General features: G+C 45.9%; 1 long non-coding RNA gene across 1 annotated transcript in view; it reads right to left on the bottom strand.

Annotated features, from left to right (window-relative positions):
• Nucleotides 1-11,585, bottom strand: part of LOC134911269 (uncharacterized) — a 55,688-nt gene extending 44,103 nt beyond the window's left edge. Inside the window, exon 1 of the long non-coding RNA XR_010176432.1 lies at nucleotides 11,541-11,585. This is a non-coding gene — a long non-coding RNA (uncharacterized LOC134911269). The remainder of the gene's footprint in view (nucleotides 1-11,540) is intronic.
• Between the last annotated feature and the right edge of the window lie 3,904 nt (nucleotides 11,586-15,489).

Here is a 15,489-nt window from a genome sequence, read left to right as displayed (position 1 = left end):
CTCTCCCCTCTAGTTCCTAGCTCCATCCGCAGACCCATGGGCATCGACTACCGCTTTTCCTTCATTTCTTCTCTCCTTTTCTTTTTTCTTCTTCGTTTTCTTTTTCTTATCCTCTCTCCTCTCTCCCTTGCCCTCCTTTTCTTTCTCTTTTTCTATTATAACTATCTCCAGGATATGTACTGTGCCTTGATTACACCGTGGTTTTCCCCTCCCCTTATCCCCCTCTTCCTTCTCCCCCTTCCCCCCCATATTTGATACTTTGTTACCAATGTTTTATTTTTGATTGATTTTGTTCTTTATTCTAAAAATGTGTTTTTTGTTGGACGTTGGTCCTCCTGACCGCTTCTCCCTTTTCTTATTGTATTGTTTGCCCACTCTGTTTAACCACGCAAAAATAAAGAATTAAAAAAAAAAAATTGGCAAAACTACGTATGGTATGGTGCGCAATGTACATGTGCGGTGTACGGGTACAAAAAGCATCGTTGTTTTGCACTGCTTATAGCGACAATTCCATTCGCACAGCCGATCGCAAGGAGAATGAAAGGAAGAAGGCGTTTATGGGTGTCAACTGACCATTTTCAGGGAGTGTTTGGAAAAACGCAGGCGTGTCCAGGCGTTTGCAGGGCGGGTATCTGACGTCAATTCCAGGACCTTCGTCGCTTCAATCATCGCACAGAATAAGTAACTACCGGGCTGGTCTTGTTCTGCACAAAATGTGTTTTATACCCGCTCGGCTGCACACACTTGCACAGCGAATATAAACTCACCTGTGGGCGGCGACTATGCGTTTGCACGGCTGCTAAAAGTAGCTAGCGAGCGATCTACTCAGAATGACCCCCTATATTCTTTGTTACTTTCAATATCGGAGCACACCGCAGTCCCCATACAATGTATAGGAACATTGTGGTTATGCTATTTATAAAACTTCGGAAACGAAAGGTTTAGTTTACTTCTCCCTACTGAACGAAGGATCTCTCTGCCTCCTCTGACTCTCACAGTGCGTATGCGTAGTAACACAGGATGGAATCCTACACTGTAAGTTTTGCCCCTGCTATTAGCGGGAAAGTGTATCCTTTAGGCTCGCTGGAAAAGCTGTCTATCAGAGCAGTTGTCCTGGCTTGGGGGGGGGGGGGGGGTAATGAGAAATTTACCCAAAACACAATCCAAAATGGCAGAACAAGAGATTTCAGTGCAATGGGCCTTATTCAAGTTTGTTAGCAAACCAAAAAAAGCACACTAATGGCAAAAACTAGGCTGCACTGCATGTGGGGCAGATGTAACATGTGCATAGAGAGTTAGAGTTTTGTGCTTTTATGGTTTGCTAACAAACCTGAATAAACCCAATATTCGCTATATTGAGAAATAAGCAACCAATAGTATTCAGGAGTATTTCCTACATTATGTTGTTGGGGTTTTTTTTCCATGAAAATAACATAAAAAGTAGTTGTAAAAGTATAAAAATCTTTGTTCTACAGAATTCAATTAAAACAAAATAATATTTATGATCATCCTTCACCAGAAGTAACCAAGCAAACCTTATTCACAGATAGTAGAGCATTAAAAGAGATACAATGGGTGTCAATGTTACCGCCATGGGGTTAAATTTAATGCTAAGGTCTCTATTTAAGAAGAAGCCATAACCCCTTTAGCACTCGGTAAAGTGGTTATGACAGCCGTTCTGCAGTTTGCAAACAGCGACAAGCTTATAGATGGCATTAGCAGGTGCGTCCTAATGGAGATCCAGCAATAACCTTTCCAGCTACGAAGGCTTTGCTGAGTCCCCTCTAGGTTGTAGTGCCATGCGTAGGTTCAGATGTCTGTTGCACATGGTCATTAACAGCAACCCATCATATGCAGTGGTAGCATGCTGGACACAAAGGAGAAGACACCGATGAGGAGAGGGACATCGCAGGACCTCACTGGACAGGTATCTTTCGTTAAAGAACTATAGAGACCTAAGTAATTTCTTAAAACCTATTGACGATGAGAGCTTAGCCAAAAAAACTAATTGCCCTGTGCTGGAATGTCCATGAGACTCACAAATTGTGGACTCCTCACAAACCTCTGGGAGAAAAGCCCACTTTCACTCCTTTGCAAGAGTCAAGTAGTCAAAAAGCTATACAAGTATGACAAATGCATTAGGGGAACACACATCTCACACTAAGAAATATATCCAGAAGATACACATCTCACTCTAATGGTGTGTACACACGGTGAGATATTTTCTTACGATTTTGACTATATAGTCAAAATCGTAAGAAAAGTTAGTGCATATCGCAAGGTGAAAGTCACCTTGCGATCCCGATTTGATGCTGATGCGTGGTCCCGCGTGGTTGGCATTGCAAGCCTAGATAGACTGTGCAGGCAAGTCAATTTTGACTATCTCTACAGAAGAGATAGTCAAAATTGACACATAGCCAAAATCGCACATAGTCAGTATCGCAAGCACACTCATTATGTGCTTGCGATGCCAACCTAGCCCCTGTCGCATAGTGAGAATTGGGCATAGCCCGAATCTCACCGTGTGTATGGGCCTTAACAAATACATCATACTGTAGGAACACAGGCAAAATATTTCCGTAAAAAAAGGACTCATACACACTATCGAAAATCCTATCATGGGTGCTAGAGTTTGGAATTCTAAATAGCCTAACAAACAATAAAAGAGCCTACTGAGCCCAAAAATCTATATTACACTCTATTGTCCAAGCTTAGATGTCTCAACAATACAGTCATCCGGACAAGCATGAAAATGGTCAGCAGTATTCTATAGACAAAGGGCTGACCTAAAACAATGCTGTACATATATACATAACACACACCTTGGTCTCTGAGTGACCCTACTGCTAAACTGTATGTACAACATCATACATAATAAATAGAAATATATATGCCAGATTCTTTATAATTGATAACAATAATGCATTTGACAAAGGAGAAATTGTAATTTAATCTGAGAACATTTATGTAAGCACCTGACTGTATTGTACAAGTAAATGGAACACTGACATGGAACAATCGAGGCTGGAGAGAGTGCATTATCTATTAAGATAAAGCCTTGGTAATTTGTCAGCTGCAAGCACTAATAACTCTATTATTCCACTTTTTTTAAATAACATTCAGCAGAAGATGAAGAGAGAACCTCTTTAAACAAATAGTGCTTTGATGTACCTTTTCAGCTGCTGAAAGGCTGAGTCTTTGGAGAGGGTTCAGAATTTTTGTATGGAGGCTGCTTACCGCTCTGTTCATAGAGACTTTCACAAGTTATTGCATGTTGACATACCTGGGAATTCAGTCTATTTATGCTAAGGCTTAGGAGTAACGCACATGAATCGAGTCACTTTCTATGGCTGCCCATCCCTATTCTATTTCACATTGCTTTTTCCAATTCAATTGACTGTTAAATAAAATCAATATGTGGCTGAATGTCAGAAAGTGCTATGAAAAAGACTAAAAAGCAAAACTCTACATTGATGATGATATTGTAGCAATGAAAGTTAGAGAGACTTTATGGTTTATGGTTCCATAGAAAGAAATACACTCTTTGTATTTGAAGTGGCGGTCTAGCCAATTTGAAGACGTGATTCATGATTGGGGGCAGCTAAAATGTCTGGAACTATGACCTGCACATAAATCTTTGCCTGGATCTATCTCTGCCAGTCTAGCAATGGGGCATTCTTTTGCCTAGTACACCATGCGAATGCAGTTTCCAAATCTTAGGGGCCTATTTATCAAGGTGAATGGGACTGTTTTACAAATGCAGAAACAGTAGTTTCCATATATTTTAAGTAACGAGTCCATTCATCATTAGTGGCTCAATGTGGCCTTCCTGCATTCAACAAACTCCAAAAACAAAAGGTTCTCTGAGTTTGTATGCGGGAACTGACATCATCAATGTCAGGAGGCAGTGTCAGACTGCGGCATGTACGGCCCTCCTGGGACTGCAGTGGTAAGGCCCAACCTAATGGGTGTGACCAGCCAACAGAGGAGGTGTGGCTAATTATTATACAGCCTACAAAGAACAGCGACCCTATAAGTAGGAGTCAGGACTGTCCACTTTGATTGGCAACAGGGCTAATCGTGGAGTAGGTTCCATAGAAACAAACAAAGCTTCCATATTTATCCTTGGTCCTGCTTCACTAAGTTACTATTCCGCTGTACACCTACGGGCCAGTCTGACCCTGTCAGGAGGTAAGCAGGGGAGGCCAGAATAGGAAGGCAACTCTGAATGTTCCTCCTACAGTATCGGCCCCACTGTTTCCCTAAATATGTAACAATAAACAAATTGCATAATTTTGTATGGAAAATAGAAATACAATTTTAATACTTCTAGTTTGTGGCCGGCCATGTGACAAGCTATGTGGCTGCTAATGAGCATGCTGTCATGATGAGGGGCCTATTTTTATTTGGAGTACTTGTGCTGTAGACCCATCCACCCCATTGTTAATTGGGCCTTGTCTGTATGGCATGGCCAGTCTTATGTGGTCGTGTATACCCCTACACTATCAGCCCCAAAGTCTCCCTAAATATGTAAAAGTAGAAAAATTGCATCATTTTGTGAGGAAAATAGAAATATAAATGCAATACTTAATATTTATAGCCGATATGTGGGCGGCTGGTAATCATGCTATCACGATGATGAGCTTATTTTTATGTGGCGGCCAGGAGTTGTAGTCCCATCCGCCCCATTTTTATTCTGACCCTGCTACAAAAATTTGTGACCATCAGTAATGGCTACTGGTCCACCCCACAAAAAAAAATTTTCCACATGGAATGAAAGTCTCTCTCTGCCAAATCATTTCCAATATAATGTTTTGTAACGAGTTCTAAAATTCTAAAACACTCCAAAAATTCCATACAGTAATCCAGGAATTTCTCCCAGGCAGTTTACATCATGTCATGGGTCAGATAAGAATAGGGATGCTCTGGACGTTTTTGAGAGAGAGTTTCAAAAGAAAAGGGGCGATGTAGCGACAGCTATATCGTTGGTTGTGAGCAGCATACACCTCCTTTTGCTAACTACCCCTAATTGTATGTCAGTTTATATCAGAGGCGTAACTAGGTTTATCGGAGCCCAGGGCAAGATGAAGAGTGCCCCCCCCCCCCAAAATAAATAAATAAATAATGAAACCCCCCCCACACACACACAAAAAAAAAGTATGGGCACGCAATGGGCGTGGCCATGCTCCAGAAGGGGTGTGGCCACTGAAAATGGGGCTTGCCAACATGACTATCACCTACCCCCTGTGTCGCTTCTCAGCACACTATCACCTACCCCTTGTGTCGTCTTTCAGCACACCTTCATTCAATTTTTGCACAGTACGCATGCAGAGTCCCCTTTTACACAGGGTCAGATACACAATTGCCCCACAGTGCCAGTTACAATGCCCCACAGTGCCAGATACAATGCCCCACAGTACCAGACACAATGCCCCACAGTGCCAGTTACGTGCCCCACAGTGCCAGATATATGCCCCACAGTGCCAGTTACATTGCCCCACAGTGCCAGTTACAATGCCCCACAGTGCCAGTTACAATGCCCCACAGTGCCAGATACATGCCCCATAGTGCCATACATGCCCCACAGTGCCAGATACAATGCCCCACAGTGCCAGTTACAATGCCCCACAGTGCCAGGTACAATGCCCCACAGTGCCAGGTACAATGCCCCACAGTGCCAGTTACATGCCCCACAGTGCCAGATACAATGCCCCACAGTGCCGTGCATGCCCCACAGTGCCAGATACATGCCCCACAGTGCCAGTTACATGCCCCACAGTGCCATACATGCCCCACAGTGCCAGATACAATTCCCCACAGTGCCAGTTACATGCCCCACAGTGCCATACATGCCCCACAGTGCCAGATACATGCCCCACAGTGCCAGATACATGCCCCACAGTGCCAGATACAATGCCCCACAGTGCCAGTTACATGCCCAACAGTGCCAGATACATGCCCCACAGTGCCAGATACAATGCCCCACAGTGCCAGATACATGCCCCACAGTGCCAGATACAATGCCCCACAGTGCCAGTTACATGCCCCACAGTGCCATACATGCCCCACAGTGCAAGATATAATGCCTCACAGTGCCATACATGCCCCACAGTGCCAGATACATGCCCCACAGTGCCAGTTACATGCCCCACAGTGCCAGATACAATGCCCCACAGTGCCAGTTACATGCCCCACAGTGCCAGATACATGCCCCACAGTGCCAGTTACATGCCCCACAGTGCCAGTTATATGCCCCACAGTGCCAGATACAATGCCCCACAGTGCCAGATACATGCCCCACAGTGTCAGATACATGCCCCACAGTGCCAGTTACATGCCCCACAGTGCCAGATACAATACCCCACAGTGCCAGATACAATACCCCACAGTGCCAGTTACATGCCCCACAGTGCCAGATACATGCCCCACAGTGCCAGATACATGCCCCACAGTGCCAGATACATGCCCCACAGTGCCAGATACATGCCCCACAGTGCCAAATACAATGCCCCACAGTGCCAGATACAATGCCCCACAGTGCCAGTTACATGCCCCACAGTGCCAGTTACATGCCCCACAGTGCCAGTTACATGCCCCACAGTGCCAGATACATACCCCACAGTATACATATAGATTGGTAAATGCTCAATTAGCTTAGTGATATCATTCAGGTGCTCGAAAGGAAGGGGTATTTCTGAGCAAGAAAAAAAAGCAATTGTTTCCCCAGCACACTGAATGGATAACAGTAACCAGATATAAATCCCACATGATAATAGAATTCAGAGATCTTCGTTACACATATTTGCGCAAATGTGTGGTTAAGCCCCAAAGCCGCATCAAGGCCTCTCTGTATATTTGGGGTCCCTAGCGCTATATCTAGGTGCAGGGTGTGGCACCCCAAAACACCAGAATGAGCCAGAAAGCACAGCGTGACATACCAGTGTAAAAAACTATAGTGTTAATAAATTAGTATTTAGGAAGCCGAAGCTATAGAGGGGGTGATACAAACATGAAATGTAATTAAAATAGAGAAATAGTGTTAGAAAATTAATAAGTGAAAAGTGTTAATAGAATGTAAAGGTATGCCACACTAAAGCCATCCAGCTCAGCCAGTCCAGAGGCACCACACCTCACACCTCCAGCCACAGAACCTGTGTAAATCTTTTCACTTATTAATTTTCTAACACTATTTCTCTATTTTAATTACATTTCATGTTTGTATCACCCCCTCTATAGCTTCGGCTTCCTAAATACTAATTTATTAACACTATAGTTTTTTACACTGGTATGTCACGCTGTGCTTTCTGGCTCATTCTGGTGTTTTGGGGTGCCACACCCTGCACCTAGATATAGCGCTAGGGACCCCAAATATACAGAGAGGCCTTGATGCGGCTTTGGGGCTTAACCACACATTTGCGCAAATATGTGTAACGAAGATCTCTGAATTCTATTATCATGTGGGATTTATATCTGGTTACTGTTATCCATTCAGTGTGCTGGGGAAACAATTGCTTTTTTTTACATACCCCACAGTGCCAGATATAAGACCACCAAGCCCCCTCATCACTCACCGTTTCCTTCCCTCTGCTATGTGAGGGGAGGAGAGCGCAGTGTAGTGCCTCTCCTGACCCTCAATTTTTGCACAGTACGCATGCAGAGTCCCCTTTTACACAGGGTCAGATACACAATTGCCCCACAGTGCCAGTTACAATGCCCCATAGTGCCAGATACAATGCCCCACAGTGCCAGACACAATGCCCCACAGTGCCAGTTACATGCCCCAAAGTGCCAGTTTCATGCCCCACAGTGCCAGATACAATGCCCCACAGTGCCGTGCATGCCCCACAGTGCCAGATACATGCCCCACAGTGCCAGTTACATGCCCCACAGTGCCATACATGCCCCACAGTGCCAGATACAATGCCCCACAGTGCCAGTTACATGCCCCACAGTGCCATACATGCCCCACAGTGCCAGATACAATGCCCAACAGTGCCAGATACATGCCCCACAGTGCCAGATACAATGCCCCACAGTGCCAGTTACATGCCCCACAGTGCCATACATGCCCCACAGTGCCATACATGCCCCACAGTGCCAGATACATGCCCCACAGTGCCAGTTACATGCCCCACAGTGCCATACATGCCCCACAGTGCCAGGTACAATGCCCCACAGTGCCAGATACAATGCCCCACAGCGTGCCATACATGCCCCACAGTGCCAGATACATGCCCCACAGTGCCAGTTACATGCCCCACAGTGCCAGTTACATGCCCCACAGTGCCAGATACATGCCCCACAGTGCCAGTTACATGCCCCACAGTGCCATACATGCCCCACAGTGCCAGATACATGCCCCACAGTGCCAGATACATGCCCCACAGTGCCAGATACAATGCCCCACAGTGCAAGTTACATGCCCCACAGTGCCATACATGCCCCACAGTGCCAGATATAATGCCTCACAGTGCCATACATGCCCCACAGTGCCAGATACATGCCCCACAGTGCCAGTTACATGTCCCACAGTGCCAGTTACATGCCCCACAGTGCCAGATACAATGCCCCAAAGTGCCAGATACAATGCCCCAAAGTGCCAGTTACATGCCCCACAGTGCCAGATACAATGCCCCACAGTGCCATACATGCCCCACAGTGCCAGATACATGCCCCACAGTGCCAGTTACATGCCCCACAGTGCCAGATACAATGCACCACAGTGCCAGTTATATGCCCCACAGTGCCATACATGCCCCACAGTGCCAGATACAATGCCCCACAGTGCCATACATGCCCCACAGTGTCAGATACATGCCCCACAGTGCCAGTTACATGCCCCACAGTGCCATACATGCCCCACAGTGCCAGATACAATACCCCACAGTGCCAGTTACATGCCCCACAGTGCCATACATGCCCCACAGTGCCAGATACATGCCCCACAGTGCCAGATACATGCCCCACAGTGCCAAATACAATGCCCCACAGTGCTAGATACAATGCCCCACAGTGCCAGTTACATGCCCCACAGTGCCAGTTACATGCCCCACAGTGCCAGATACATACCCCACAGTGCCAGATATAAGACCACCAAGCCCCCTCATCACTCACCGTTTCCTTCCCTCTGCTATGTGAGGGGAGGAGAGCGCAGCGTAGTGCCTCTCCTGCCCCTCAATTTTTGCACAGTACGCATGCAGAGTCCCCTTTTACACAGGGTCAGATACACAATTGCCCCACAGTGCCAGTTACAATGCCCCACAGTGCCAGACACAATGCCCCACAGTGCCAGATACAATGCCCCACAGTGCCAGTTACGTGCCCCACAGTGCCAGATATATGCCCCACAGTGCCAGTTACATTGCCCCACAGTGCCAGTTACAATGCCCCACAGTGCCAGATACAATGCCCCACAGTGCCAGATACATTGCCCCACAGTGCCAGTTACAATGCCCCACAGTGCCAGTTACAATGCCCCACAGTGCCAGATACATGCCCCATAGTGCCATACATGCCCCACAGTGCCAGATACAATGCCCCACAGTGCCAGTTACAATGCCCCACAGTGCCAGATACAATGCCCCACAGTGCCAGTTACATGCCCCACAGTGCCACTTACATGCCCCACAGTGCCAGATACAATGCCCCACAGTGCCGTGCATGCCCCACAGTGCCAGATACATGCCCCACAGTGCCAGTTACATGTCCCACAGTGCCATACATGCCCCACAGTGCCAGATACAATGCCCCACAGTGCCAGTTACATGCCCCACAGTGCCATACATGCCCCACAGTGCCAGATACAATGCCCCACAGTGCCAGTTACATGCCCCACAGTGCCAGATACATGCCCCACAGCGTGCGCACAGCATGTATTCAGTGACCACCGGTTGCTTTGCAGAGCAGAGTAGCGGGTGATCAAAGCCTCCCCCAACTGCCCCCCCACCCGCAGGACACTGCTGCCTGCGGGTGAGACAGCGGGACAGGGTCCAAATAGCGGGATTGTCCCGCTGAATGCGGGACAGTTGGGAGGTATGATATATATATATATATATATATCTAGATAGATAGTTAGAGATAGAGAGAGAGAGAGAGAGAGAGAGAGAGAGAGAGAGAGAGAGAGAGGATAACCAGAAACCAGCGCTACTAATGAATTAGGAAGAGAGCAGTCCCACGTAGTTCTAAATGATCACTGCTTTATCTCTCATTACCCAAATGTGGACACTTACATTCACTTTCTGTCTCGCGAAAGTGAATGTAAGTATCCACATTTGGGTAATGCTTGTTTGATGAACGCTGAAAGTTCTTTCGGTGTAAAAGATACCTTTGCGGGCATGCGGGACAGGAATACTCTGTAAGTGTTCTGTCTATGTGAGAGATAAAGCAGTGATCATTTAGTACTACGTGGGACTGCTCTCTTCCCAATTCATTAGTAGCGCTGGTTTCTGGTTATTCTTTTATGTGTGAAGGTATTTAAATTTGGAGTCTTTGGGTGTGTTCTCTTTTTTACTTGGAAACCAGCAGCAGTAAAAAGCGCAAGGCTGCTATCAACTTTTGTAAATTAACACATCAAATACCATTCAGTATTCAGTAATGAACAATATTCTCCTGGCAACAGTCCTCATTTAAGACCTATGAACATTGGGGGTAATTCCAAGTTGATCGCAGCAGGAATTTGGTTAGCAGTTGGGCAAAACCATGTGCACTGCAGGGGAGGCAGATATAACATGTGCAGAGAGAGTTAGATTTGGGTGTGGTGTGTTCAATCTGCAATCTAAATTGCAGTGTAAAAATAAAGCAGCCAGTATTTACCCTGCACAGAAACAAAATAACCCACCCAAATCTAACTCTCTCTGCACATGTTATATCTGCCTCCCCTGCAGTGCACATGGTTTTGCCCAACTGCTAAAAAATTTCTTGCTGCGATCATCTGATAAGGCTGACGACCACTCAAAAAGTATTACAGCTTGTGCACTCAGTAAATGGGACCTTAAGTCAAGGGTGAAAATGATCAAAGGATCAGGTAGACTGATACATAATCTCTTAATGTAAGGTACAGACTGTCTAAATAAATGCGACTATCAACTCAATTTTGCTTTTTATTTTATTGACAAGTGTGTGTTTTGTCTAGTCTGTGTTTCTTTTTGCTGTTTTTAACTAAGCTCAGAGCTCCTATTGCATTAATCCTACCTCTATGACTGTTATCACCCAGTTTGTTATATCATTGCTATTTCCAAATGTAAAGCGCAACAGAATTTGCTGCACTATATAAGAAACTGTTGATAAATAATAAATAAATAAACAAGTTAGGCCCAGACAAGCAGGAGGTGTGTGTATATAGAACTATCCGATCACAGCACTGGAATGGTAAAAGCAGCATCAAGTTTTTCAGTTTGGTAGATGCTAGTTCCAAGGACTAAAGGTCCTCTTATAATGTCACAACCATATGACCCGTCTACTCATTAGGGGGGATTCAGTCTCACCATCCAGCACACTAATCACATGATTGCAGCCCTGTCCCCTCTGACATTTAGCCATACCTGACCCTCTCCATGAGCATACCTCCCAACATGACCCTCTCCAGGAGGGACAGAATGCTCTGTTCCTGGACTTCCCTCTTAATTTATGACTGCCATCTCCTGTTTAGAACCAGTTAATTGAGGAGAGTGGTGTTTCAGCACAGGTGATGGCGTTCTTAAATTGAGAGGGAAGCCTACAGTAGGAGCAGAGCATTTTGTCCCTCCTGGAGAGGGTCATGTTGGGAGGTATGCATGAGGGAGAAAATGCTCTGTTCCTGGACTTTCCTGGTAATGTATGATTGCCATCATCTGTGGTGAAACACCTTTCTTATCAATTAACTAGCTCACCACAGGTGATGGCAATCATACATTACCAGTAAAGTCCAGGAACAGAGCATTTTCTCCCTCATGGAGAGGGTCAGGTAGGCAAGTATGCATTTAGCTGACTTGTGAATCACTAATGTTATAGTGAATTGTCCCATCAAGACCTGCTCCCACCCATTTCACAGTCGGTCAGAGGGATGCAGGGGATTTTCACACTTTACTGGGAGACAGGAGACACTACATTAAATTTTGGAGTTTCCCAGCAATGGCAAGAAATTATTAATACAAAGTGTCACTTTAATAGATTGTAGTTAGTACGCAACTGGATTATGTTTCCTTCAGATGCTACAAAAAAACGTACTGGTAGGCTAATTAGCTTCAAGTTCTTACTAATTTGCCACTTGATGGTAGGGCAACACAATGTAAACTGCAATGGGGCAGGGACTGCTGCAATGAACAAATATTTACTGATTGTACAATACTGTAAAATACACTCAGTAGACACTTTATTAGGTAACCTTTACACAAGCTTATTAATGCACATATCTAATCATCCAATCAATCATGTTGCAGTAGCTAAGAACATAAAAGTATGCATACACAACAAGAGGTTCAGTTGTTGTTCAGATCAAATACCAGAATGGAGAAAAAAGTGATCTAAATGACTTTCCCTGTGGAATGATTGTTGGTGACAGACAGGGTGGTTTGAATATCTCAGAATTTGCTGGTCTCCTGGGAAATTCACGCATAACAGTCTCTACAGTTCACAGAGAATTATTAGCAAAACCACGCGTTACGCAGAAGAGCAGCTCTGACTGCACAGTACATCTGACCATTAAGACAGTGGTTCTCAAATTGTGTGCCGTGGCACCCTAGGGTGCCTCAGGGCACTTGCAGGGGTGCCTTGGATTGGTGGTCCAGGACCAATTCAAATTATGTATGGTTATTGTAATAGGCAAAACCAGTGCTGGTGGTTGTCAATCATAAAATATGTGGACAAACAGAATAAAATCCTGTCCCTCACCACACAATTGATATTAAGGATCACATTTAAAAACATTTTACTTAATTTAATATTTCTTTCTAAATTTCTCAATAAGAAACTTTTGGCCTAGGGGTGCCATGAAAAGAATTCTGATGCTCTAGGTCAGTGATTTTCAACCTTTTTTTACTCGCGGCACACCGAAAAATATTTAAAAATTGCCAAGGCACACCATCAGTTCCCCACAGAAAAAAACACACATTGGCCCTCACAGTAAAAAAAGAATCCACACATACATTGGCCTACACAGGAAAAACAATCACATAGCTCCCCACATAATTCATGTTGCTCCCTACATAAATCCCATTGCTCCCCACATAAATCAATCACATTTCTCCCCGCATAAACCCTATTGCTCCCAACATGAATTATTCACATTGTTCCCCCCATAAATCCTATTGCTCCCCACAAGAGAAATAACATAACAAATATTAGTCCCTTCCTGTCAGCTGTCCTCCTCCCTGTCCCTCAGTGGCGGGGGTTGTTCATAGTGGAGTGCTGCGAATACTCAGCAGCGGGCGGTCGGGCAGGTGTGGATGTGGGTGGGCAAGGAAAGCTGTGGATGCAAGTGGGAACTGGAAGATGTGTATGCAGGTGGGTGGGCTGGCTGGGTGGTGAGATGCGGCGGCTGTGACCTATGATATCACACTGCCACGTCATCAAGGCATAGGTCACGGCCGGAGCATGACTGATCCTCTAAGAAGATCCCGGGCCAACAGTTCACTCTGAAGGTACAGGAAGCTGATCTGGCTCCACGGCACACCTTGCAACTGGTCGCGGCACACTAGTGTGCCACGGCACACTGGTTGAAAAAGCCTGCTCTAGGTCGCCATGATTCAAAAAAGTTCGGGAACCACTGCTTTAAGAGAATGGGCTGCAGCAGTGGTATATACCATTCCACACATGTTATGTGGCCCACTAGTAGCTATTGTCTGGTGATAACCAGACAATATTACTCTGCTGTATGGAAAATAGGTGATTTCCTCACAATAGTAGGAGCGCACAGTGGTCTTTATTCAAGGTTGATTGCAAAAAAATTTTTTCCCCTAATGGGCAAAACCATGTGCACTGCAGTTGGGGCAGATGTAACATTTGCAGAGAGAGTTAGATTTGGGTGCGTTATATTGTTTCTGTGCAGGGTAAATACTGGCTGCTTTATTTTTACACTGCAATTTAGATTTCAGTTTGAACGCACCCCACCCAAATCTCTCTCTCTCTCTCTGCACATGTTATATCTGCCTCCCCTGCAGTGCACATGGTTTTGCCCATTAGGGGAAAATTTTATTTTGCAATCAACCTTAAATTAGGCCCTGTGTGCCCTATGATGCCCAAAATTCCACCTGTAAATGTGGGGACAGCCACAAGTTAAAGAGGGGAGCTCCTTCTTCCAAATGATGCGCCCCACTTAGCAACACCTATGATCAACAGACAACATCACTAGAAAAGTTTCCCATAGATAGGAGAAGGGCACATTGGCCCTCATTCTGAGTTGATCGCACGCAGCAACTTTTTGCTGCTTGTGCGATCAACTTGACGCCGCCTATGGGGGGGTGTATAGCATAACAGGGCTGCGATCGCTTGTGCAGTCCTGCTATGCTAAAAAGTTTCCTGCAAAACAAGACCTACTTACCCTGTGTGACGGATCCAGCGACGAAGGTCCCGGGATTGACGTCAGATATCCGCCCTCTAAACGCCTGGACACGCCTGCGTTAGGATCTCCACCCGGTGAGTATACGCCCGGAATGCCTCCCCGCTGTCAATCTTCTTGTGATCGTGCTAGCGATCACTTTCTTCTTTATTCTGGCCATGGGCCGTCGCCGGGCAATGACGCGCGTGCGCATTGTGGCCGCCACGCACATGCAGTTCCGACCCGTTCGCACCGCAAAGAAGAACCACTGCATGCGAACGGGTCGGAATGAACCCCCATTGTACCCACTGCCCTATCTCCCCTGTAATGACTGCACACATGGGGGCACCCTGATTTAAAAGGGGCAATGTCTTCAAATCAAGGCGGCGATTAGCAATAGACTGCGCATGCGTATGCACTGCAATGCACACGAGGGTCGGCAATCAACAAAAGACATTGCAGGACAGTCACAGGCTGGTGAGAAAATTCCAGTCGCACAGCCATTCGCATGCTGATTGACAGGAAGAGGCCGTTTGTGGGTGGTAACTGACCGTTTTCTGGGAGTGTCAGGGAAAATGCAGGCGTTCCCAAGCGTTTTCAGGGAGGGTGTGTGACGTCAGCTCCAGACCCGATCAGCCTGTTCTCATTGCACTGTAGAAGTAAGTCCTGGGCTGCGCACACACTACACACAGTAGAAAAATCATTCAATGGTGAGTGTGGTGCGAATGGATTTACAGCTGCCTGCTGACTGAGGGATTTTTGTGACATATGTGATCGCACACTTGCACGGTGAATATACACTCCCCTTAGGCGGTGACTATCTGAACGCAGCACAACAAATGTAGCAGCCCAGCGATCAGGTCTGAATCAGCCTCCAAATTTCCCTTAGTAATTATTGTCTGGTGATCACCAAAAAAATACACACAAAAAAAAAAAAAAAATCCACAGATGGGGAAATCTAGAGCCCAGATCTCCCC

This window comes from Pseudophryne corroboree, chromosome 4 (genome assembly GCF_028390025.1).
Source record: "Pseudophryne corroboree isolate aPseCor3 chromosome 4, aPseCor3.hap2, whole genome shotgun sequence".
Lineage (NCBI taxonomy): Eukaryota > Metazoa > Chordata > Amphibia > Anura > Myobatrachidae > Pseudophryne > Pseudophryne corroboree.
Note: the sequence above shows the minus strand (reverse complement) of the source record. Positions and strands in the feature narration are given on the sequence as shown.